This window comes from Triturus cristatus, chromosome 4_1 (assembly GCF_964204655.1).
Source record: "Triturus cristatus chromosome 4_1, aTriCri1.1, whole genome shotgun sequence".
NCBI lineage: Eukaryota > Metazoa > Chordata > Amphibia > Caudata > Salamandridae > Triturus > Triturus cristatus.
In genome coordinates, this window is record NC_140585.1 from 193,585,970 (window position 1) to 193,612,006 (window position 26,037).

General features: G+C 43.4%; 1 protein-coding gene across 3 annotated transcripts in view; it reads right to left on the reverse strand.

Annotated features, from left to right (window-relative positions):
* The window catches only part of LOC146853996 (membrane-spanning 4-domains subfamily A member 12-like), a 124,678-nt gene that overhangs the window by 98,301 nt on the left and 340 nt on the right, over positions 1–26,037 (reverse strand). Inside the window, exon 1 of one of the 3 annotated variants that reach the window (XM_085651859.1) lies at positions 12,072–12,356. The exons of 1 other annotated variant lie outside the window; for it this stretch is intronic. The gene's annotated coding sequence lies outside the window, so the exon portion shown is untranslated. Of the gene's footprint in view, positions 1–12,071; positions 12,357–26,037 lie in introns of those variants that run through there. One more of the 3 variants, XM_085651861.1, reaches the window with a different exon arrangement.

Consider the following 26,037-nt stretch of genomic DNA (forward strand, 5'->3'; position numbering starts at 1 on the left):
TTTTGAGTGACCACAGATCCAAATTGGCCGCATTTTGAGGAGTCCACCCGCTACCCGCTACCCACACCAGTTATCTTTCACCTCGCTGTGCTGCTGTGCTGCTGTCCCCCGCCGCCGCCATCTACACCAGCGGTCGCAGAGCGGGGACGGACTACACTCCCCAGCATCCTGTGCGGCAGCAGAGCCGCTGACTCCGTGTTCGCGCCGGGAGGCGTCTAAAAGAACGTCGCTGCCTCCGCGTCGCGGGACGCGCGCGGGAGGTGCCGGGCTAAGCCCGGGACAAGGGCGGGACCGTCTGTGGCCGTCCGGGGCAGGAGGAGGCAGGGCAGGGCCACCCCCTTTAATCGCTGCGATACGGACACTGTTGCAAGGTACTGTGTTATTTGCAAACGTTGAGACATTTGGCATCCTGTTGTACGTTGTGGATCCGATCTTGTTGTACAGCGTTGACTAGGTCCGCGCCATTTGCATACTACACACTACGCTTCCGTGGCGTGTAGTTGGGCCTCTGCACTTTGCGGTCCCATTTAAGGGTCTTACCCGCGGTATTGAATTGTTCTTATTTTATTTTATGTTTAATGTTTATATTGTTGGAATCATTTCATAGTAAGTGCTATTTTAATCGGTAGTTCTCTTTGTTTTCGCAATTTTTTAATCTTAAGGCAACATGTCCAAGTCAACTGGGACTTCTCGCCCTATTGTCTCTACACTTGATAATTATTTAGTCAAACTTGTAGATAAGATAAACAAGGAACGTAGACTAACCCTGGGTCTGGCCAGTAATAGTGGCCTAGAGTCAATGAGCCTACAAGTCCCTGTTGAGAACCACTCTACTGATGATAGCCAAGTATTGGCTCTTAGACTCCCCAGTGAAGGTGGGTACATGTGTAATTGAGCCAACACAGGTTCCTTTGTTTGATAACGACCCCTCCAAGGTATCTGAAATTAGTAGGTCCCCTAATGATACTGTTGTTTTGACCCCTGTGGTCCCTAAAATGCACAGAGTGTTAAGATCAGGGTCACATCTAAATAGACCTGCTCTGCCCGAGAAAGGGGGGCCGCAAAAGTAAAAAGAACATTGTTTCTGCTTCTAACGCGGGCTCTTTTGAGCATATCTGTTCAAATAATGATGTTAATTTTACCCACATGACACTGGCCCCAGATCAGCTCGAGTTGCTAGTTGGCATGATTGACAGCAAATTAGATAAAATTATCTTACCACTTTTAGATAAACTCGAGGCTGTATCTAGGGAAGTGAACAGATTGGGCGAATTGGTGCAATCTGGATTAAATTCCAATATTAGCCCTCAACCGCCCGCTGTGGTAATTGGGACTGCGGGTTTGACTGGTAAAAGTGTGCATCCCTCTAAAGATCCATCCAGTATCGGTCAGATATGTGCAGGCATGATTACCCCCTCACAGCCAATGAGTAGGACCATTCCTGCCATTGAACGGCAGGGCTATGTTGGTAATTTAACACAACCTATTTCTGGGGACGCACCTAGTGTTTTTCCAGCCACGCTTTCTTGCCCTAATGGTACCCCCCTTAACGCTGTTACCTATGCCCTGGGGAATGCGACTAGGACTCCTGGTAGGGGGAAGTTCAATAATCGTGGCCTCTCCCAACCAAATCTGCCGCCTGATTGTGCACCTTATGTGGCAGTTTTGACTAATGTGCCACCTATCAGAGAGGACGGGCCTTATCGCTCTGTGGAATCACGTGATTCCCTTAAAAATAAAACCGTGGCATGGCTTAACCGCGAGTGTGGCTTTCCTGTGGCTATGGCAGATCAGATTCGGGCTACTACCAGAACCAATTGGATCGGAATGTCCCCTAAAAACATTCCTGGGGATTGTGTTATCATTAATTTCAGTACCCCCCACCTTGCTACAACAGCTTTGATTCGAGCCACGTCCCGCCCGAGCATTGACCAGGGGATTTCACTCCGCCCTCTTGGCTTTTTCTATAGTCAGCATTTAGAGCACTTTTCACTGCACCATGGGGAGGGAGACTGAGGAGAGAAGGGGTGTTTAGCTTGGTAAACAGCTCCCAGGTTGAAACTGCTAACCGTTTTCAATGCCTGAGCGGGTTGGACCAAAATGACTGACTTGAGGTGGGTGTCGTCTTAGGGTTAACCGAAGAACCAATATCAACGGACAAGACGGGCGACCTTGTAGTCTGTTCAGAATCTCGAATAGAGGTGGGTATGGAAACCCCGGGGAACCAAGTTCTGTTGGGTCCGGCCCTAAACGTATGTTTGCCAGGGTTGGAGGAGGAAATTCCTGGTTCAATCGTAGTCTGTATGCCTCTGGGTAAGGAGGGAGATCCAGTAGGTTCTCCTGTGTTAGACAAGGAGACCCCCAACATGGCCACTTTTCAACAGGGCAGTAACTGTCTTAATCTGGGGTCAGGAATCCATGGTTTTTCTGGTTGTTATATTGCCAGTTGGAATATCGCTGGAATTAGATCAAAATCAGATAGTCTGGGGTGGTCAGATTTTTAGATCTTTTTGATATAATCTGTTTACAGGAAACCTGGTGCACGGATTTTAAAGGCTATAGTGGTTTCAATTCATACCAGCTACCCGCTACTGGTTCGGTATCGGGAAGAGCAAAGGGGGGCCAACTTGTTTTGATTTCAGTTAAAGCCCCTTTGTCGGTTATAAAATATGTTCAAGTTGGGGCCCACTCCCAGATTTTATGGCTGTATATAAGAGGAGGTAGGAACATTCTTTTAATCAATTTTTATAATAATCTTTTTAACGATTCTAGGGATCAGGCGGTTAAAGATCTTTCACAGGCACTGGGTGATTTTCTCAAGGATTCAAATGAACTCTTTGACCTGTTTTTGGCAGGGGATTTCAATATTACCACCTGTCCCTTTTCAGAGGTTAACGTCTGCGACTTGGTGGATGGTCATAGGGATGGGATTCTTCACTTCCAACACAATTATTATGGAGATGCCCTGAATAACCTCCTTGCTTCTTATAACATGTATATCATGGCCAATGAGAAAAATGCAAAGGGGGAGACTTGTCCTACCTTTATAGGCCGGGGATCGAATTCAGTAATTGAATTTATCTGTATTTCCGCGGGTCTTGAGGCCTGGACCACGGCTCCTAAAGTAATAGACATTCAACTCAGTGACCATAACTGCCTGGTAGTAAAGACTATGTTATGGGGAAATGATGGTGCCCGTAGTACGGGCCGCACTGTTAATAGTATTGTGGCCGAGCGTCCTAATGGCACAAGACTCAGATGGAAGGGGGATAAGGCTGATATTACGTCTGATTTTATTATATCTAGTTGCCTAGTAGATATTATCGCGATCCTAGAAGATAATCGAGGTACTATCGGCTCTATTGAGCATTTTATCAGTATCAATGCGGCCATCAACTCTAAGCTTACAAGTACATGTAAATTAAAGGAGGATCGACCGCGGGGCTGGTTCAACTCAACTTGCACTTCGGTTTTGAGGGAGCTGAAATCTGCTCTATCAGTAATACCTAGAGATAAGGGTCTGGTCGTAGATTTAAGAGCCAGATACAAAGAAACCCTTAAACGTAGGAAATTGGAACTCCGGCAGGAGGCATGGGACAATTTGACTAAGGCAGCTGAATTGAACAATTGTTCCCTGTTCTGGAAAACTGTCAATTCCCCATTTCTCAAAGATGACAAAATTCCGGAATTAACTTCCAACGTTATGCAGGTAGAGTGGGTCTCGCATTTTTCTAAAATTTTCCAGTCAGACAGTGCATCCGGTGTTTCAGGGAATAGATGGCCGCAAATTCCATTAAATTTTACCGTACAGGAGGTTTTAGATAGTATACGGGACAGTAAAGGGGGAAAAGCACAGGGCCCAGATGGGGTACCAATTGACGTGTACAAACTGGTCCCAGAAATATGGGGGCCCCTGCTTACTAATATTTTTAATGTAGCTGTCAGTAATGAGATGCCCCCGACTTGGGAAGAATCCATCTTAATCCCAATTTTTAAGAAAGGCAACCGTGGGGAAGCCAAGTACTATCGACCGATTTCCCTGCTGGATTCTTCTGTAAAAGTTATGAGCCGTGTGCTCCTAGTGAGATTGGAGGAATGGGCGGAGGAAAACGGTATTTTAGCTGAGAGCCAGTTTGGTTTTAGGAAGCGCCGCGGTACGATCGAGCAGTGTTTAAATCTAGAACTGCTCGTCGGTAAATATACTTTGGCTAAGACTGGCACTATTTACCTCTCCTTTGCGGATCTATGTAGTGCTTTTGATCTGGTGGATCACGGTATTCTCTGGGCAAAGTTGTTAAAAATGGGGGCCCCGGAGGGTATCGTCTTCTTTTTAGCACGCCTCTATACCAAACTGAGAGCATGTGTCCGTTATGGACCACAAGGTGAATGTACACCCATGTTTAAAATTGGGCGTGGAATACGCCAGGGATGTGTGCTAGCCCCATTGCTTTTTACACTTTTTATCAATGAGATTGACTCCTTTCTTAAATCTCTGGCAGTGGATGCCCCCAAAATTAAAAATGAATATGTCCCCGTGCTACTTTACGCGGATGACGCGGTTTTAATTTCACGTACACCATATGGTCTTCAACAGCTGCTGGATGGTTTTATGCAATTTATCCAAAGCAGAAAGTTAGTTTTAAACAAATCTAAAACTTTTGTTATGGAATATGGTCACAGGCACGGAAAGAAACAGCCCTCCTTTTTTATAGAGGGTCAAAAGGTTCAGGCTGTTGACAACTTTTCATATTTGGGGGTTACCTTTTCAAACAAAAATACCTGGGCATATGAACATAAGAATGTACGGTCAAAAATGGCCAGGAGCGCTTACGGTATTTTTACAATGGCTACTAAATTGGGAGATAGGCGGGTAAACGACATGCTGAAAATTTTTCAATCACGGTGCGTTTCAATTGCCTTGTACGGAGCCGGCATATGGGGCTATGCCCCGGCAGGATCCCTTCAGGTCGAAGAGAATGAATTTCTGAAAAAACTCTTGTGCCTGCCAAGCTCTGTCTCTAATGCCATAGTGCACAATGAATTGGGCATTTACCAACTTTCTGATTTGATCCTCCTTAGACCATTGTCCCTATGGCGCTCCATTTGGACCAAAGAAGAGACCTCTTTGTGCAGAGCTATCATTTCTGACTGTCTTACTTTGGACTATTATACAAGGATCCCATGGTTAAAGTATGTTATTGATAACTTTCGGGAGATTTTCAACATAAATATCATTGTGAATCATCATGGGGCAGATGTGCTGTCCAAATCGGACCTTAAACAGTGTCTCTTACACCAGCTTTCCATTAAGAGACACCAAAATAGCTCTAATCTTTCATCTTACGTTTCTTACCACGATTTAAATGAACATGTGGGTTTTCAACCATATTTATCTCAAGTAACCTGGAAGGCACATCGGTTTGTGTTGACCAGACTTAGAATGGGAATAGTCCACAACCTCGTTGCCTTCCCCTCTTTGAACCTACGTCCAGTTGGTCCATGTCCATGTGATAACTCCACTCCCCAAAGCACCGTGCACTTTCTTCTGCTTTGCCAGCTGTATAAACATTTCCGGACAGCCTATCTGAAACCCTTGTTTGTAAAATTTGGGGTCAGATCACTACGCAACTGTATGTGTTTACTTTTTAACTTACATCATCCCGATGTGTGTTTTTACATGGCTACTTTTCTTCTTAAATCCATTAATGCTAGGAAAAGTATGCAATTTTAACAATTCCAAGCTAATGAATTTTCTGCCTCTGAATGTTTTTATATTGCTGTTTATTAATGTGGTGCTTTTATGAACTTGTTTTATGTTCGAATAAAGCCTTATGAAATGAAAATGATGAATGAGTGACCACAGAGGAGGGGTTGCTCATTTACCAAGCCAAACCTCTTTGGTGAGCACAGGAGTTGGAATACAGTTTGAGCCATCTTGGTTTTAGGTAAAGAGGGGCACTGTGGGATTGTTTGCAGTAGGGCACACAGGAACTGCTGAAAATGTGGGAATGATTACCAGGCTAGTGCCAAGCATAAATGTGTCACCCCTAGCCACCATTCTCAGAACGCTGCTGGACCCCTGGAAGACAGACGAATGACTGTACCTTCTGTTGAGACCTGTAAGGAGAACTGAAATGCTGGGTTTCTCCCCCATGTAAGTGGATTCCAAGGGTCAGATGGCTGATCTCCTCTTAAGCTACAGGGACACAATAAGCTGTAAGACGTCCTATTCCTTAAGAACCCAGCTGACCAGTTCTGACTGGACTGGCCCTGAACCCGGCGGTTGGCTTCTGCTGGAGTCGTGGCCCTAGTGTGCTGTTGCTGAAGTCCTGGGACCCTTGGCTGTGAAAAGTGCACTCCCGCTTCCATTCTGAGACAGCTGGGACCTGAAACCTTTTGTTTCCACACACCTCCAGCGAACTGGGACAAACCTGCCAAGCCAATATGACAAAGGTGCTTTGATGCTGGGCTAAAGATTCAGGTTGCTCCAGTCTGAGCTTTTCCCCAGCAGCAAATCCATCTCAGTGGGAAGTCACTGAAAAGAAACCCAGCCTCCCGGAGCCCTGTTCGACTATAGTTTGCCACCTTGTCATGCTGGAGGAAACTGAGCTCCAAAAAAGTAACTAAGTTCAAACATAGATATACGTAATGCTTATGCCTCTATTTGTGAGATACCACTTGCTGTATTGATATGTCCCACTACGGTATAGGTTACAAAACCCCCCAAAAAGGATGTTTAAAAAATAAATAAAGGGCAAACGTAGAGATCTTCACTGGACAAAGGCGGCAAAAGTATGCAGAGGAGCATTCTTGAGGCATGAATTTTGAATTTCTCCCGCTCTAAGATTTCCCGCCAAAAGTCTGTGGCTTCATTCACCAGGACTTTGCCTGAAGGCTATCCGTCCCCATGGAGCCCATCTTGGCCACAGTCTGCTGCCTTGCCTGGCTGAGGATCGCTGATTTCCATTTCAGAGACTAATTCAGAAGATAAAACTTCCAACTAGGCCAAACCTGGTCTCTGTATCCGGCCCGGCTCCATTGCAGTCTGCATTAAATAGCACCTAGCTATCTGTCTAGCATGACCAGTTGCTTGCAGTTAGCGCGTTGCTCTTTTTGGTGCTATTTTTATCTAAAACGTTAAAAATTCACATTCCCGGTTCCTCTTATTGGATTTTTGTTGTTTTGGTACGATTTAGTTGATTAAAATATTAAGTGGGATTTTTATTGTGTTGCGTTTTCGACTTTTCAAATGTTTTTGTACTTTTAAATGCTTTACACATTTTCTTTAGTTAAGCCGGTCTGCTCTGTGCCATACTTCTCAGGATTTTATTTATTCATTTAAATGATGCTTCAGGTTTTCTCTGACATAGCCAAATTTTGTGTGGGGCTAGTCTGGGGATTGCTGTAACAAAGGTGTTACAGTGGCAGCCAGTGCTTGGGAATCCGTGGTGAGAGGGAGCGACAGGGTGATGGCCTGGGGAATAACATGGGATTGGTCTCTCACCAGCACAGATGACTGCATTTATTTTTTTAATGTATGCTTTTTTAGTAGCGCAAACTTTACCCAAAGGTGCTAGAGCGCTCTACACAAGAAACAGATTACAATAGGCTGCATAATCCAAGATGTTGGTAATATACATAAGGCACAAGATGACATTCTCCAAATATAGCGGTATAATGAAATAATCCAGAAACATGAGAGCTTGGTATGTTTAAGTTGCAGCATTCATAGCAATTGATTATTAACAGGATGTGGACTACTGCCATGTACAAGACAGTTTAGTAAATCAAGGAAGCGAGGTAGGCCTCAAGGCATGGATAAGAGCAGGGAGTGAACCAGAGAGGTTAGAACTAGGGAGTGGGGCTAGCTAAAACACCTTTGAAAGTGAAGGGTTTTCAGCTCGGATTTATAGCTAACCTTTGAGGTAGCAGTGCCTAGGTTCTGAGGTAAGGACAAGGCGTTAAGTGGGATAAAAAAAGCTAGGTGGTCTCTCAAAGGGGGGTGGGTGCTGATGTAATTAATGTTGTGGCTTGAAAACTGGTAAACTAAAAATCTGTGCTTAGTTAGCATAGTGTGCCGCCCGACTGGTATTTTGTTGTGTCTGTCATTGCATCCAGATATACAAGACAAGTGACATACCTACAACAAGCCAGGACTATTGGCTTAGTCAATGGTTGTTAGTTGCATAAGATAAATAAGCAACAACTATGACTTTTGTATACAATATTGAAATGCTTCAGTTCTTAAATGTTGAGACTGTGAAAGAACTAGAACGTGTCTCTTTGAAGTTACCTCGAAGGCACTGAAGGGAGTCGCTGCTGCAGTTACGATTTTTTTTCACCCCGAGGGTGAAGGCAAAAATTGAGAGCCCAATTGAGACCCCCCTCTCATCGCCTGATTTTTTTTTAGGTCAAGCCTAGAGCAGCGCATGCGCTGCTGCTCGACTTTTAGTAAGGGGCTTTTCAAAGTGCTACCCACAAGCTTTTCTTTGCCTGAAGCTTGAGTGAACGCTCGCGTGCATGTGCCATCTGCCTTTCTTATCTCTTCCTCCGGGCCATTACCTCGCCATCTACCTTTCTTATCTCTTCCTCCGGGCCATTACCTCGCCATCTACCTTTCTTATCTCTTCCTCCGGGCCATTACTTTCACTCGTCGTATTTACACTATTCCATCCTCCGTGGTTGCTTTGGATCTCCACCCTCCTCATAGCCCCAGTCCTATCGCTTACATAATTTTGGTCACAGTTGATTAATTTTAAACACTGGCTATAAACGATCATAGGAATGTCAGTGGCATTTCTCTTGGTGTGCTAGGGGAGCTTCAGACAACCAGTTAAGTGCCTCTACCAAATGCAATCCTCGTTGGAAGGCTTATAAGGCAAGGCAGTAGTTCTGCAAGATTTAATTTTCATTAACCATACATTTACTCACAACCTCTGGATACCCTGTCTCAAATCTTCTGCATTCGTAGAAGTATGTACCGCTCAGCACTGTAAAACCTCTGCTGAATTTAAATGTGGTTTCATTACCACTCTTGTCCAAACTTCATACATCTTAAAAGACGGGAAGACGATGCTGCTTTTAAGCCTGTTGCTTTTTTTAACCTTTGTATTTTAAAACTATAGTCGCCCTAGTTACTATTGGACTTATTCTATTTTAGGGGATACCTCCGTCTTGTAAGAGTCTTTTTCCAGCTTTTGAAAGCAGTGCCACCTGGTGGCATAACATGGTTAAAATCGAAGCTTTCCTAAATCCATGGAATCGTGCAGTAATCTCTAATGGTGCCTTAGCTTCCTCTAATTTTTATGTGGCAAAAGTTGAGGAATCTGGTTCATTATCAAATGTGAGTTCAGCAGTCCTCTTACAAATGCATGAGCCATTTTTTTTACTTGTGTAGTTTCCTTCATGTCAGAACATTATATGTCCTCCATCTTTTTTTTTTTTTTAAAGTTTGAGTTTATTGAAGAAATAAAGAAGGGAAGGAAAGGGAATGGGAATATGTCCTCCATCTTAACCTCTGCTACTGAGAACCACTGACATTTTACTGACCCAACACTGAATAGTTGAGGAATTGTGTTCAACAAAAGCAGAAATAAGTTTTTTTTTTTTCCCCCTACAATATCTAGGGACGCACGCCGTCAACTGTGGGAAACCACGTATCACATAGTGTTTTCGATCATCCAGAAATTTGTATTGAGTTCAGTGTCCCACCTAGAAGTGTACTCCTTACATTTTAAGCACTCTTTTCAGCAGGTTCATGTCTTCCCCTTTGTCCATGTCCCTTGGGTTCGATGAAGCCTCAGCTAAATTACTCAAGATTGTGAATTATTAATCTTGTGGCTAGTTTCATCTCCTTCTCATTGATTGGGCGGGAGGGGACACCGATGGGTTAAGTTTGGCACCTCTATTTCTTCAAATTGAGTCATGAAAAATCGAGTCAAAGAAAAGTCCCTGTGGCACCTGGTATTGATGCACCGACTGGAAAATCTAACATATAGGCCTTGAACTTAATCAAGATAAAAGTAATAGGAGTACAGGCACGAGAAGTGGTCCTCCAAATCTATGGCTTCTTATCTCACTTATCACTTTGCATCTGAATAATGCACCACAGTCTTGCTTGACAGGCAACCCTGTTATAGCTTCTGCATTGCCCTTATGTAATACTAAACGACTTCTGTAGTACATAACACCTAAAGCATTATTAACACTCATGAGCGATATCCATTGATTTATCAGGAGCAGATCGATAACCTGAAGATTTGTAGTAAGTCTTTTTGCCCTAGAGATGTTAACCCATACAGCATCTCCTCCATTGAATATTTGTCCTAAGCTGGCCTCTTCAGCCGTCCCTTGAATTACCCTGAATGGTCTCATCGCCTACCTCCTACTCCACCCCCCTCTGTCCATGCGTGAGGGTTCAGTGGGGAAGACTGTTCTGCCTGCCCTTCTTATGGCATATTTTGCAATCAAGCAGTTGTATCACAGGTAAAATACTCTACAGAAATACCATTATCTATGCAGCCTTCCCACTTTTCATACATAGTTTACAAGGAAGAGTTCCTGTATCTGGAGGTCTTTGGAGTCTTCCTTGACAGTGGGGATTCTCTCCCCTTTACCTCAAGAGGTCTTGGGTTCTTCTTACATCTTCCATGTCTTGTGTAACTGCTATGGGCCCTTGAGGGTAGGCGTGCAATTTGCCACTAGTACAGCATTTTAATTCTGTTTTTTTATGTGTCGCTCCTCCATGTGATTCTTGTAAAGACATTTGGAATACATCCTGAAAATGAAACTTTAGTTTGCCCTAGAGCCCGAAGGTCCTTGTTGTCTATCGAGGCTTGGCAGAAAACTAGGGCCTGATTTCGGGCTCGTGGGCAAATTGAAGTTTTATTTTTAGGATGTATGGGGAGGGGGCCCTCAATCAAGGTACCCTTACATTGCACCCACTCCAACTTTCCTGAACATTGAGTCATTTTGCGAGTGCAGTCCGGTTCTACATTGGTAGAAACGTCTTTACTGACTACTAAATAAGAGAGCCGTTTATGTCTAGATGCAATCCAGAATCCAAGCCTGCTTTAGAGAGAAGTGTGAACCCTTCAGTGCTGTGAAAGATCTGGCTAGAGAAGAAACAAGCATTGGCATAGCCAATAGGTCTCGCCTTTGGGACTTTATAAGCGTTTAGCCATGCAACAGTTAATGTTGTTGCAGCAAGGATATTGTGATGGATAACTAAACACTTATAAGGTCCCAAAGGCGAGACCTATTAGCTATGCCAATGCTTGTTTTAGAACTGCCGGCGTTTAGCACGGGCAGGACCCGGCTCACTTAAATCCCTGGGTAAGCGGTTCCATTTTCTAGTTGCGCTACCTCAGCATTGTGCCAGAAGTCATTTCTTTAAAGGTCGGAGGTTCAAACATTGGGATACAGGACTACAAAGATTTAGCTGAGAAGCCCCCCCCCCCATCCATATAAATCGTGTGGAAGTCTGGAACATTGTGTTGAAATGAAGACCCTCGTTAGCTGTGCCAGGGCCCCCGGCTGTACACGTTCTTGCCAGTTCTTGCGCAATGATGAACTGGGGGCGGGGACGGGCGTGTATGCATCACACAGCCAAAATTTGCACTTGTAGCAGGCTTTTAGAAAACACGTAAACACAGCATTCAACATGTAAGCCTTGTAACCTGTGCATAACAGTAAGAGCCAGGGTGTGTTTGAATAAGCTTCACATAATAAATTAATATGTTCTGTGCGTGACCATCTGATAATTCTTGGCACAGAGCTGCCACCCTCAGGCATAGAAGCTAAGAAAGCCACCCCCCCCACCCCCCGGGGTGACAATGTTACTGTTTACTTGTTGGGATTTCTGAACCCATACTTACAACGTCAAGAGCAAAGATACTAAGCCCAGGGGGCATCAAGGCGCGTGACTGACGGCGTGACACCTAGCCTGGGGTCCCTTGGCCGCCCCTGACCCCTTTGGTCCCGAACAGTTCGAACCGAGACAACGTGCAGCGCCTGGGGGGGTGCCTTGTTTAGACGGTCAGCCCCGGTGCCGCCCCGCCCCCGTCGCTTACCTCTCGGGCTGACTCCGTTAGGTGCGTGCGTGCGTGTTGTCAGATGCCCGCGCCCCGTTGTTTATCCGCCTCGGCAGAGCAGTGCTTCCGAGGTCTGCTCGTGGGGAGCCAGCAGAGGCGGAGCCCGGGGCTGCTTCCTGCCGGCCTCGAGTTCAGCCGCAGTCAAGCACCTCGCCCCCGCCCGACCCCTCTGCTGCAGCTCCGCGGTCGGCCCTCTCCTACAGCTCACGAGCGGTGTGCGGAGGAGCAAACAGGTACCGGTCCCTTGTGTATCACGTGATGCACATCTCCTAGCGGTTTGGATGAAGAAAGTCAAGCATGGATTGCAAACGTCATTGACAGAATTCCCATTTCAAACTAGTATTTCAGAACAACCCTTCAGCCTTCACAGACGTTATGCCTTTATTCCTCCGGATTAAGAATTATTTATTTATGCGTTTTTATATAGCGCGAACTTTACTCGAACTTGTCAGAGGGCTTTACAATAGAAACAGATACATTATATAAGGACTTTAGAGTACATGAATTACATAAAAGATACAAACAGATTAACTCTAAATTCACATACGAATGGCAGTAAGTACATACGTCTACTACATAGATTAGTGGTTACATATATACAAGAAGCAAATTCACTCAAAGTTACATTTTAAGGAAAGTTGAAGCGATGAGGGTTGGACAAACTATAATTACATATTTACACCAGTGCTTTAAATGGAAAAAAATAAGTGCAGGTACTCACCAAAAAGAGCGGTGGACTAGGGGGTGGAGTGTGGGGCGGAACTAGGGGCGGGTCCAGGGGCGGGGCTAAGTTTTCAACATTTCCAAGCTTCATATGCAAGAAATCCAAGTGCAAAGTTAAACAAGCATTTGCAATGCAATAGGTCTCACATTTGGTAGAGTGAGAGCTATTGGCTTTGTAAATGACAATGTCTTTTACCTATGTATTTTGTTTTGGTTTGGAGTGGATGTGTATATAGAGTGGCGTCAAATTATGTGGGTTGTTTCGGAAATGTTAGTTGTGGGATTGTGTCGTGTGTAGTGGAATTGTGTGGAATGGTGAATAGATAGGGGTGAGAGCTGCACAGAATAGAATAAAAAAAGATAGAGAGGGTAAGTAGCTTGTGCCTGAAGCGATGAATAAATTCCAGACAGAAGAGCAGAAATGCGTTAGAGAGAAAGAGGGGTAGAGCAGGCCAGAGACACAAATAGCGAGCGCAATGATTTACCACTTTAGTGAGGTTTTGCAACGCCGTGTTCCTACAGATGTGTAATTTGACATTTTATTAAGATTGCACCGTATACAATCCTTCTTAAATATAATTCACAGAAAACAATTCCATATCCTGCAGTAGATTGTGGCCGTCCCATGCTTTGAAGTGAACATAAATGAATCACGGTTTACATGGCGTCGGACACTGCTTCGGAGATGTGGTTTGCTTTTGACATACATGTTTTCTGCAGAGAGCGCCCTCCACCGACAACAGCAGATCTCTGGGGCCCAGAAACAATAATGAGGAAGAAACAGCGCGGACCAGCCTGCACAGCACTTTTCAGACGAGGGGGCCACTGCAGTATGCTCAAATCAGCCCCCTAGTGAGGTCTGTCAGCTTGACACACAGGTCTCATATATGGCTACTTACACACCTTACAACTGCTGACCAATGTAAACAAATAATAATAAAGTTCATGCATTGTGATTTTTGTCAGGTGCCCTGTTTTTGAATAGTGTTTTTTTTAAATACAAAGGCTCAATTTTTGCTCCTAATGAACAATACATTACGGTTGATCATAGAGTGTCAGGCTAGTCACTTTTCCCTTCAGCCCCTCGCAGACAAGCTCAGCAGCTCTCTGCTCACTCGGTGGGTGCTGCTGAGCGTTTCGCTTCTTCACTCAAAAGTGCACCCACACAGTGCACTCACACATTAAAAGTACCAAAAGTAATGTGACACAAACAAAATCTCTTGATAGGCTGTTTTACAGCCAAAGCAAACTACCCTTCTAACTAACCCATGTGCCTTCAGTTTGCTAGGCTTCCCAGTTAAAAAAACAAAACAAAAAAAGAGTGCAGTTATGCTGGGGGCTTTCTGCCAAAGGTTGTGCACCGTTTATTTTTTCTTCAGTTTTATATAGCAGGGCACGGGGAGATTAAGTGATTTTTCCAGAATCACAGCATGGTTGAGCAGGCGCCAACACTCGTACCTGGTTCCTCAGCTTCAAAGTCAGCCGCCCTAAACATTAAGCCACAACCCGCTGCACTCCAAGGCTGCCACCTACTTTCTACCAAACTAGGCGGGGAATGCCTTACTTGGAGGATTTTTGCCCACAGAGTTGGCGCTGGCAAAAAGGAACAGGCAAAACAAACCAGTGGTGCGCGCGCACCACAGAGGAGCAGGGCCGAGAATCGAAAGTAGTGGTGCGCGCGCTCCACAGAGGAGCGGGGGAGGGAGTGCGGCAGTGAGGCGAATGCGCACTGCTGCGCGTGCTGGCCACTGACGGGAATGGTCCTTGACCAATTATTAATACATTTGAGCCTAATGCTTCGCTTAGTTAAATGGTTTTCTGATCCTGAGCTCGAAAACAAAAATCTTTTTAAGAATGGAGCTCACAATATTCAATATGCAATTCAAACTAATAAAGAACAACATCCAAACCATTTATAAATTATTATACATACGTTTATTATTTTACCATTTGAAAAAATTTATTAATAGGGCAGTACGAGGTTGCTCCAAAGGGAACGTGCATCAAAAGAGAGTGATTAAAGGGTGAATGAGTGAAACAAGGAATGGAGGCATAGTAATAAAGACATTCAATTAGGTTCCAACAATAAGGATCGGTTGTAATTCACCGTCCAAAAAACCTGGTCACATTTATCAATTGCAGAATCGTATTCTTATATTTCAAAAAAACGACCCAATGGGTGGTCTGGCACGAAGGACTGTTATGTGTCCCAGGTAGTGAGGAGTGGGCGTCGACGTTTCGACCCGTCTTGTTGGCCTTAGGAGATTTAAGCCTTGGCCGTGCGGGTCTTCATCAGGACCAGAGAGGGGCAACCTGACTGGGTGATGGTCTTAATCAAACACCTGGAACATTAAAACAAGGGGGTGAGGATGTTGTCCTAATTAAAAACAAGGATTAAAACCGAGGTCCGTCATTATGAATCATATACCTGATCGGATTAAGGAATTAATTTCAAGGGAGGTGGCCCGACTTCCAATGGATGGAGGACTGGGTGTCACAGGCTGGTCATTCCAAGCTGTTGGAAAGAACAATAATGAAATGATTCTAACTGTCGGCGATACAACCTACACGTAATTAAACTAAAGTCAGAGAGTCAGTTTAGAAAAGTCGTGTCGCCAGGTACACCATGGGTGGAGTGTCCCACGACGTATGGGCTTGATTTAATCAAGTGAAACAATAATTCAGACTAAGAGGAACTAAATTTGTGGCGTGACATAAAAACGACCTGTGAAACCAGACTAGTACTCATTCAATGGCGTAAGGCGCTAATGTGTAATACTTCTGCGCATGGGGTTGATTAAATCAAGTAATTCAAACTAAAAGAAACTAAATTCGTAGCATGATATAAAAGAAACTAGTACTCATTCAGTGGCGGAAGAACCATCTTACCGCGTCAGGCGTTAATGTGTAATTCTTCTGCATTGGATCTGCCACTAATTAGATGAATTCGCCGAGACGTATTGTTCAGTCGGGGCTACAAATCAAATGGAACAAAGTGAATACTGAGTAAGCCTGGGAATTAAATTGAAGTGTACGATCCCGGAGCTGAAGGTAGATAAAGTCTTACCGAAAAGCACAACGTATGTTAGTCACGGAGCGTCCGTCTCCGTAGAAGCTCCCGCTCAGTGTGAGCTCGACCGCGTGTACGTGTGATTACCGGGGCAACCATCTACGTATTAATGACGGTTACCAGGGTATGAACAGAGTTGAAAGACTAACGGGGACTATAGAGGTCCCGGGGAAATTCAAACCTGACGCAAAGTTGTTTTAGCCAAAAGTGAGCAATGATTTAGCATATTTAAGCAGGACAATACCAAAAAATTATAATACAAAAAAATTATAATACAAAAAAAAAATTATAATACAAAAAAATTGTGACATACTTAATAGGGGAGACTTCCCACATATACGTACAAACAATCCATATATTGGAAGACAAATAATTTGACAAAATACATTGACATAATGCACATATACGTACAAACAATCCATGTATTGGAAAACAAATAATTGGACAAAGCCATGTTGCCATATACATCAACATTATGCACAACCACAGTTATACAATGAATTTCTACAGGAACAGTCTAAGTGTGTGGAGACTGAGCACTGATCCAACATTTATGCAAGAAGAGCTACTATAGTGTGTAAGTAAAGGCTGCCAAGAGTGAAATATTGGCTCTATCAGCAGCTCATGATGGAAACTTGTTTGTTAATTTCCTCAAGTTCGTTAAGACCTCTAGTTACAGTATCTAAGGAATGGATCCATCTGCACTCAGGCTTGTTCAGTATGTCAGAAAAGTTACCTCCTCTAGGATTAGGTTTTACCTTTTCCAGTACCCACCACCTCAGACTGTCTGCTTTGTGTTCGAAACTGGCGAAGTGTTCCACCAACGGGTCACCGGGTGTCTTGCAACGGATACGACTGCAATGTTGCAGTAACCGGCACTTCACTTTCTGGATGGTGTGACCCACATATAAAAGTTCACATCGGCAGGTAATCACATAAATAACCCCAGATGTATTACAGTTACTGTGTTCCTTAAGTGTGTGGGTATGGTTGTTGTGTGTGAATTCATTTATCGTTCTGGTCAAAGCACATGCTTTACACAAACCACATTTGTGGTGTCCCATGATAGGGGTACCCCATAGGGTGGTCTGTCCTGACATCTGATTGGTGGTTAGTAGAGATTTGATCAAATGGTCTCTAATGTTTTTACCTTTTCTAAAGGCGTGCCACGGAGTAGGTATATTGCCTAGTTCGTCAGCCACTAGGTGCCAATGCTGGTTAATGGCCTTTTTGATGACATTGCTCTTGGTGTTGAACGTGGTCACACACACCAAACGTTCCTCGTTGTTCTTTTCTTTAGATTTGGGGGTTAACAGGAATTCCCTATGATTATGCCAGGTCCGTTTACGTGCTTTCTTCAGAAGCCTGATTGGGTAACCACGATCTATCAGTCTAGACAGTAAACCCGCTGATTCATCAAAAAAATCTTTTTTTAGAACAGTTCCTCCGGATTCGCAGAAACTGTCCGAAGGGTAAGTTATCCCTTAGGTTCCGGGGGTGGTGGCTTGAGTAACGTAATAGTGTGTTTCTTTCGCTACTTTTCCTGAACAATGTGGTGTATAATTTACCCGATTCAGAGTCTGATTTAATCGTGATGTCAAGGAAATCAATGCTTTCTCTGCTATAGTTCATGGTGAATTGTATGTCTGTTGAGCAAGTGTTCAACCAAAGATGGAATTTTTTGAGATTCTCTTCTTCACCTCACCAGACAAACACAACATCGTCGATGTATCGACGCCATAGTTCTACACACTCACTGTATGGATTTAATTGATTGAGGACATACTGGTGTTCAAATTCACTCATGTAAATAATAGCCAAGTTTGGAGCAAAGCTGGCCCCCATCGCCACGCCTTTCGTTTGTACGAAGAATTGATCCAAAAAGGTAAAGTAATTTTGAGTCATTGCAATTTTAAGTAAGGCCACAATGAATTCCGTGGGGACTGGGTGTGGTGCAGGTCTAGCATTAAGTACTGATTCAATACAGTGAAGGGCTGCCAATTGTGGAATGTTTGTATAAAGGGCAGTTATGTCCATAGTCACTAGTAGATGAACATTTGGATCATAAGGGTATTCATCCAACAATTGTATAGTTTGCATGGTATCCCTTAAATAGGTTGAAGTATGCTCCGCAATGGGTTTTAAAAACACGTCAATGTACTTACATAATGGTTCTAAGACTGAACCACAACCAGACACAATTGGCCTCCCTGGGGGATTTTGCATCCGTTTATGTATTTTAGGGAGGGTATAGATTGTGGGTAGTCTGGGGTGTTTATTATTTAGATAATCATGCTCCAACTTATTTACATATCCGTTTTCTAGGGCAATTTTAGTGAGGCTGCTTATAGCCTTACTTATATCTTGTGTGGGATCTTTACGTAATTTGACATAGTTCCCTTCTACAGTCAACTGAGAAATAATTTCTCTCTTGTAATCCTCTGTGTTCTGTATAACAATGGCGCCACCCTTGTCAGCGGGTTTAATCACGATATTGGGATTATTTTTTAGTGTATCCAGGGCTGTGCGCTCTTGTTTACTTATGTTATATTGGACATATTGTCTATTAGATAGTATGTTATCCACATCTTTCATTACAACTTGCTCATACGCCAAGAGTCTATGTGGCATGAGAGATAACCGGGGATTGAACTTGGATGGTGGTCGTAGTCCACTGGCCGAAAAAGTAGGGTTGCTTGGTATTTTTAGGAAGTGGTATTTTAAACGCAACTTTCGAAAAAATTGATGTAATTCAACTTTCAGGTTGAAATTATTGGGCATATTGGTCGGGACAAAAGACAAACCCTTTTCAAGGATTCCTTGTTCATTAGGTGTCAGTATATGATCCGACAGGTTGATGACAGGGTTGTCAATTTTATGAATTACCATCTGTAATGCTGTCGTCGTGTTTGGATCTCGCCATGTGTTTCCTGTTGGAAATGTGCCTGTCTCCTTGTTTGGCCCCTCCCTTGATTCCATGTCTGTGCTCTGTTCCCCCTGGGTCTCCCCCAGGGGCGTCCCCGGCCTCGTTGGCCCCACCATGGTTCCTCTAGTAAAAAAGGGGGTTGTTGGATTGACTGGTTTGAACCTGTCGTGGAGGTTCCTCCACTTGGTCCTGGGCGTTCAGTGTCACTCCCTGAGCTACTGCCCAAGGAGGAGCCAGAGAAAGTGGTGTACCTTCTGAAGCCACTCCTGCCTTTACTCGAGAAGGTGCCCTGCTGTTCCCTTATAGTAACCTTCCTGTAAATAAGGGTAGGTGACCTTCTTATCGTAGAATTTGATATCCCTGGCCACTTTGTCAAGTTTAGTTGCCTGTGTGTACTTGTCAAATTCCTGAATAGTACGCTCTAGTCTCTCTAACGCTTCTTTAGCATTAACTAGAGCCCTATCCTCAATAATTTCTTTTTTTAATTCAGTAATTTCCTTAAGTAGGCGTTGTACCTCTTCTACTGCTGTTTCTATACCAAGCACCATCCAGTGCCTTGAGCAGTTATTTGACACAAAACTGAAATTCTCTTTGAATTTGGGATTGTCAAGGAAAATTGCTGGTTCATTTCTTACTTGTAGTCCCACAGGGATTACATTAGATTGAAGATATTTAGCCAGCGTATGTCCATGTAATCTTGTCCTAATCAGTTTCTTCTCAAGACGTTCTAGTCTAGACACCTTTTCATTAAGTGTTAAATCTATGCTTGTACTGGCAGCACCTAAAAAGGTGTTGCCTCCTTGTAATTGTAATAATTTGTCGATATAATCTTCACTATATGACAATGTCTCCCTCTCCGACATAGTACAATTACTCATGATGGAATTTATGTATAATGTGTAAATAATATAAGCTAAACAGCATTAGCCAAATTTAGACAAATTGAACAACAAACATGTAACGAATAAAAATTAAACCCTCGCAGGACTTGCCTGCACAAAGGTAGCCATTACAAAAATGGGGTGACCCATGGTTAAGGGACCTGGGTATAATCTTGATACCAAAAACAATGGTCCTTGACCAATTATTAATACATTTGAGCCTAATGCTTCGCTTAGTTAAATGATTTTCTGATCCGGAGCTCGAAAACAAAAATCTTTTTAAGAATGGAGCTCACAATATTCAATATGCAATTCAAACTAATAAAGAACATCCAAACCATTTATAAATTATTATACATATGTTTATTATTTTACCATTTGAAAAAATTAATTAATAAGGCAGTACGAGGTTGCTCCAAAGGGAACGTGCATCAAAAGAGAGTGATTAAAGGGTGAATGAGTGAAACAAGGAATGGAGGCATAGTAATAAAGACATTCAATTAGGTTCCAACAATAAGGATCGGTTGTAATTCACCGTCCAAAAAACCTGGTCACATTTATCAATTGCAGAATCGTATTCTTATATTTCAAAAAAACGACCCAATGGGTGGTCTGGCACGAAGGACTGTTATGTGTCCCAGGTAGTGAGGAGTGGGCGTCGACGTTTCGACCCGTCTTGTTGGCCTTAGGAGATTTAAGCCTTGGCCGTGCGGGTCTTCATCAGGACCAGAGAGGGGCAACCTGACTGGGTGATGGTCTTAATCAAACACCTGGAACATTAAAACAAGGGGGTGAGGATGTTGTCCTAATTAAAAACAAGGATTAAAACCGAGGTCCGTCATTATGAATCATATACCTGATTGGATTAAGAATTTAATTTCAAGGGAGGTGGCCCGACTTCCAATGGATGGAGGACTGGGTGTCACAGGCTGGTCATTCCAAGCTGTTGGAAAGAACAATAATGAAATGATTCTAACTGTCGGCGATACAACCTACACGTAATTAAACTAAAGTCAGAGAGTCAGTTTAGAAAAGTCGTGTCGCCAGGTACACCATGGGTGGAGTGTCCCACGATGTATGGGCTTGATTTAATCAAGTGAAACAATAATTCAGACTAAGAGGAACTAAATTTGTGGCGTGACATAAAAACGACCTGTGAAACCAGACTAGTACTCATTCAATGGAAGTCGGGCCACCTCCCTTGAAATTAATTCCTTGCGCCCGGAGCCAAACTATGAAACGTCTGCCAATGAAATCGAGCTAGAGCATCTGCAATATTATTCCTTACCCCAAGAAGATGCTTAGCTTTAAAAATGACATTAAGTTGCAAACATTTCAACATAAAGGCTCGTAGTAGGCGCAATACTGTCAGATCTCTCACTTTGTTTACCAATTGCACAACAGCCATGTTATCCACATGAAAAAAAACTGATCCATTTCTAAATTCTTCTCCCCAAACATAGTGCAACGACCAATGGAAATAGCTCTAAAAAGTCTACGGTACGCCCTAGTCACAACCAGTGATCAGGCCTGCTCTCCACGCACCAATGACCTTCCGAAAAAAGACCAAAACCTTTGGCACCCAACGCGTCTGAAAAAAATCAGAATCTGCCAAACCATGTCCTCTTTAATAAAGTATAATGAAACTCTGTTAAAGTCATCCAGAAACTTTAACCAAATACGCAGGTCAGCCCTGACGCCCATGGATATCCTTATTCTGTGATGAGGGAGATAAGCTCCAGACATGGACAAATCCAAACGTCTACAAAAAGTTCTTCCAGCTCCGACCACTCTGCATGCAAAGTTTACACAGGCTAGAAATGGCTGTACTTTCTTAATTCCAATTTTCTTTCATTCATTACTGACAGCAAGAAAGACCTATTTCGATGCCGAGGAATGTCAACCCGATGCGTCTGTCTTTTCTAGTGCCAATGGTACCCTGAGCTCTTTTGCCATGACTTGAAAGTTTTGTAGAGCTTTCATGCACTAATCTGTGTTCTTGGCATCAATAAACATAAAGTCACCCAGGTAGTGACAAACTAAATCATGACCACTAAAATCCATGGAAGTCCATTGCATAAAGGTGTTGAATGTCTCAAATAAAGCATATGAGATTAAACACCCCATAGGAAGGACTTTGTCTACATAAAAAACACCTCCAAAATGCAATCCAAGCAATTCAAAATGTGTGGGTTATATGAGCAAAACACTAAAGGCTGATTGAATATCACTTTTCGCAAGTTCTGCATCTTTACCAGCCATTCAAACTAATTTCAAAGCATCATCAATTGATGCATAAGATACACAAGCATCCATCTGAGAAATAAAATCACTTATGGATTGACCCTCTGGCCATGACAAATCGTGTATAAGTCTGTTTTCACAAGGCGGTTTCTTTGGGACTTCGCCTAAAGGAGAAACATTTAAATTTTCAAATGGGCACTGTTAAAAGGGGCCTTCAATCCTGCCTGCTTTTAACTCTGCACTTAGCTTTTGTTGTACGACATGCGGTAATTCCTTCGCTAATTTGAGATTATCAGCCCATCTACTCTGCCTTGGCCCTTGATAACCAATTTTAAAACCATCTTTAAAGCCCCAAAATAATTTGGATGCTGCCTCTCTATTAGGATACCATCTTAACCAATTTGATAACACCTCAATCTGAATTGGGTTATGAGCCCTTCGATGAATATTGAAATTGCTGACCTCTGCCCCGCTGTATTCTACCTTGTTCCCCAAATTTGGAACCTGCAAAACATTGTGTGAGTGGATGTTTTCCACCACATTGTGAGCACTCATGTTCGTAACAGCAAAATTGCCTGCTACAAAGGCCTTAGTTGAAAGTTCAACATGATCCTGAAGAAGATGCTGCCCCTTCACATACCATCCCGCCCCAGATTGGGCAGGGCGATATTGAAAGGACCGATAAGTGACAGGTAGGCCATTTGCTGTATAAGTTGTGGCTGGAGGCTGTGTGGACGATATCCATTGGAGCCATAATTCAGAGTCAACATCTCTCCAAGGTTTATCGTTGAAAAGACTGACCCTGGCCGTAAACTCTTCATCATAGCTTAGGCGAGCATGACCTCCAAAATGCATTTGTGCTTTACCAATAATATCTGTGTATTTGAACATTGCCACTGCTCTATCCTGATATCTCTCACAATAAATGCTCGCATATTTTAGAACTGCAGATGTCCAATTCTCTATAGTTTTGGGAACTCTAGGCCTTCATGCTAATTCTCACTCTTCTTCTTTTGAACCTTTTTTCATTTGGATATCTCTATGCAATAACTTAAATACATCAACAAACTCATGTCTCCATATACTATTCTTTGTTTTTTCTGATAGATGTGAGCCCAAAGGCCGAGCAATACCCATATATGGTAACTTCTTATGCATATTCTTATCCTCCTCTTCACCTTCTATACTGTCAATTATTTTATCTTTCTTAACATCATCTTCGCCTTTCATCTGCTTATGGCATGTTATCTTTTTGAGATCTTTATATTTAGCTTTTTCTTGTTGATCATTGGCTGCATTTTCATCTCTTCTCATATCGGTACCACAATCCTTTAACAGCTTATCCTCCCCCACTCCAATAGATCTTGTGTTAATTTTACTAAAGTTGCCCGAATTCTCCCAAGCCTACCTCCACGATACCTTACCTTTTGGCAATTGTGATCTTTTCTGTAAATCCTTCACTTCACATGTCTGCTCTTTGAGTTTCTGTCCATCTTGCACCATTGCTCGGTCTGCTCCTGACTTGTGCAATATAATAAAAACACTTGTTTGCCCCTTTTATTCCCCCGATGCTCTGTTTTTAACCAAAACGTGGCTTAACAATGAGTGATTCTGACCTTGTACAATCCCTCCCCCCGGTTACCTAATCCAATGGAAAGACCGGTAAAAAGGCAGAGTGGTGGCATTGCCATTATATACAAAGGTCAGTTTAAATGCCGCATTACAGCAGACCCTTTACCTGACTGCGAGAATCTCACTTTTTCTATAGGTTTCTCACCTATCCATACATACTCAGGCATATTAATCTACAGTCCTCCTGGAGCCCATGAACAACTTTTCAAAGTTCTTCCTGAAATCGTCGCTAATTTAGCCAGCTCCCCTTACAACTTTATGATATTAGGAGATCTTAACCTCTATCTAGATGATCCTCCAAACTCAGCTGCCTCTGAATTAGTTAGAAATCTCTCAGTGTTTCAGTTCCAACAAAGAGTTACTGGATTCACTGAATTTTCGTCCTGTTTTCCTTCTCCCGGTGATTAGCAAGATGCTGGAGAGACATGTTAACTCAGTCATGTCTGGGTTTTTTGAGTCCCATAACCTTCTGCACTCCTCACAGACTGGTTTCTGGCCCCAACAGGGGACAGAAACTGCTCTCTTAGCAGTGGTTGAAGAGTCCAGAAAAATTCTGGACCAAGTAGGCACAGCGGCCATCATCCTCCTGGACCACAGCGCCACTTTTGACACCGTTAACTATAACATCCTGACTCTCAGACTCAGGAGTCTTGGAGTGTCTGGTGGTATCATCACCTGGTTGCAGTCCTTCCTAGAAGACGGGTCTTTTCAGGTCTTCGCAGGAGACAACATCTCTAAACGTATATCTCTCAGCTGCGGTGTGCCTCAGGGATCATCCCTGAGCCCTACAGCGTTTAACATATATATGAACCCACTGGCTGAGATAGTTCGTCCATTTGGTATAAAGATAGTCACATACGCTGATGACAGTCAACTAATTGTGGTCTTAAACCACCCGTAGAATTCATCTTCCAGGCTGGGCCCCTGTCTGGGGAAGGTGGCTAAGTGGATGGAGCTCTCCTGTCTGAAATTGAACAGAGAAAAGACGGAGCTTATGCTCCTAGGCAATTCTCCCATCTTCAATTCAGGGTTACTGTGGCCAAACTGTCTTGGCCCTGCTCCTCCCCAAAGAATCAGATAAAAAGTCTGGGCATGTGGCTAGATCGCTCCCTGAATTTTGGTCATCAGGTTACAAAACTATTGACCACCTGTTACGGCATTCTTAGGATGCTTCTTAAAATCCTTCCTCTTCTCCCCTTTTTGGCTAGAAGATTAATGGCCCAGGCTCTTATTCTCTCTCGCCTAGACTATGGGAATGCCCTCTATCTAGGAGCTCCCTGAGCTACCACCTCTAAGTTGCAGATTGTCCAAAACTGTGCAGCTCGTCTACTCCTCCAGATCCCCTACCATCAATCTGCTAAGCCGGAATTGAAGTCTATTCATTGGCTACCTTTAGTGGAGAGAATTAAATTTAAGTCTCTATGTATCGCCCACAAGTCCTTCTGGGGGACAGGACCGCCATTTATTCAATCTATTATTTCCCCTTACTGCCCTAACAGAAGTCTCCACTCGACCAATCTCCTTGCTTTAGTCCCAAAAATAAAAAGAGTAGGAAGCGGCGGGTGTTCATTCACTTTTAACGTCACCAAGCTTTGGAACGCGCTCCCCACTTGCGTCATGAGTCCAATCTTTTGTCCTGCCGGAAACTCCTTAAAACTTGGCTTTTCCAAAATCTCGCCTAGTAACCTGTCTTCTCTGTCTGCTGCTGCTATCAGCACTGGGATGCCTCAGGGTAGCTACGCGCTTTATAAATATTTTTTCATTCTTCCTTTGCATTCGTACCTTCATCACCTTTACAACATTCCCATTCTCTCAACTCACCCTCTTCTAGCTCATCACTTGTCATCGTAGTCAAAAGTGTCCTCATAATCAGTTTGACAATCATTTCCACAGACAGCCGGTCTCTCAGCTTCACCATCACCACCATCATATACCTTCCATTGGGATGCAGACATATGTTGTGAATGCTCCCTCGAGGAAGGAATATCTGCTACTGATCTTATTTTTTCTTAGGATAAATGTGTAAGAGCCACTTCGTGCTCTGTTGGTAACGTCTTGCTCTGCCCAATTCTTCTGGTTTACCTTTTGAAGGTTTTTTCAGCAGGCCACACCGGCCACATTGTGCCACAGTGCCCAGGACCCTAACTGTATAGTCATCTCTATACTTTGGTGAAGCAAACTCTGAATTCTCCACCCACACCCACTGACCTGACTTAACCCCAATATCTGTGTTATCTGAATTAGGCAATGACTGTCTCAAACTTTACATCCGAAAAAACATTAAACTTCCCACCATCCTCCTCGAATTTCGGTTCTACCCTCTTACCCGTTTCTAAATTCTGAAAGGGCTGGCCCAATTTAGAGACACCTCCTGAGAAACCATTTGATTTCATTATTACCTTCTTACTGGCTGTTTTGACCCTGCTTTCATTTTCCAAGTCAAAGGATTCCATTAAAAAAGATGTTTCC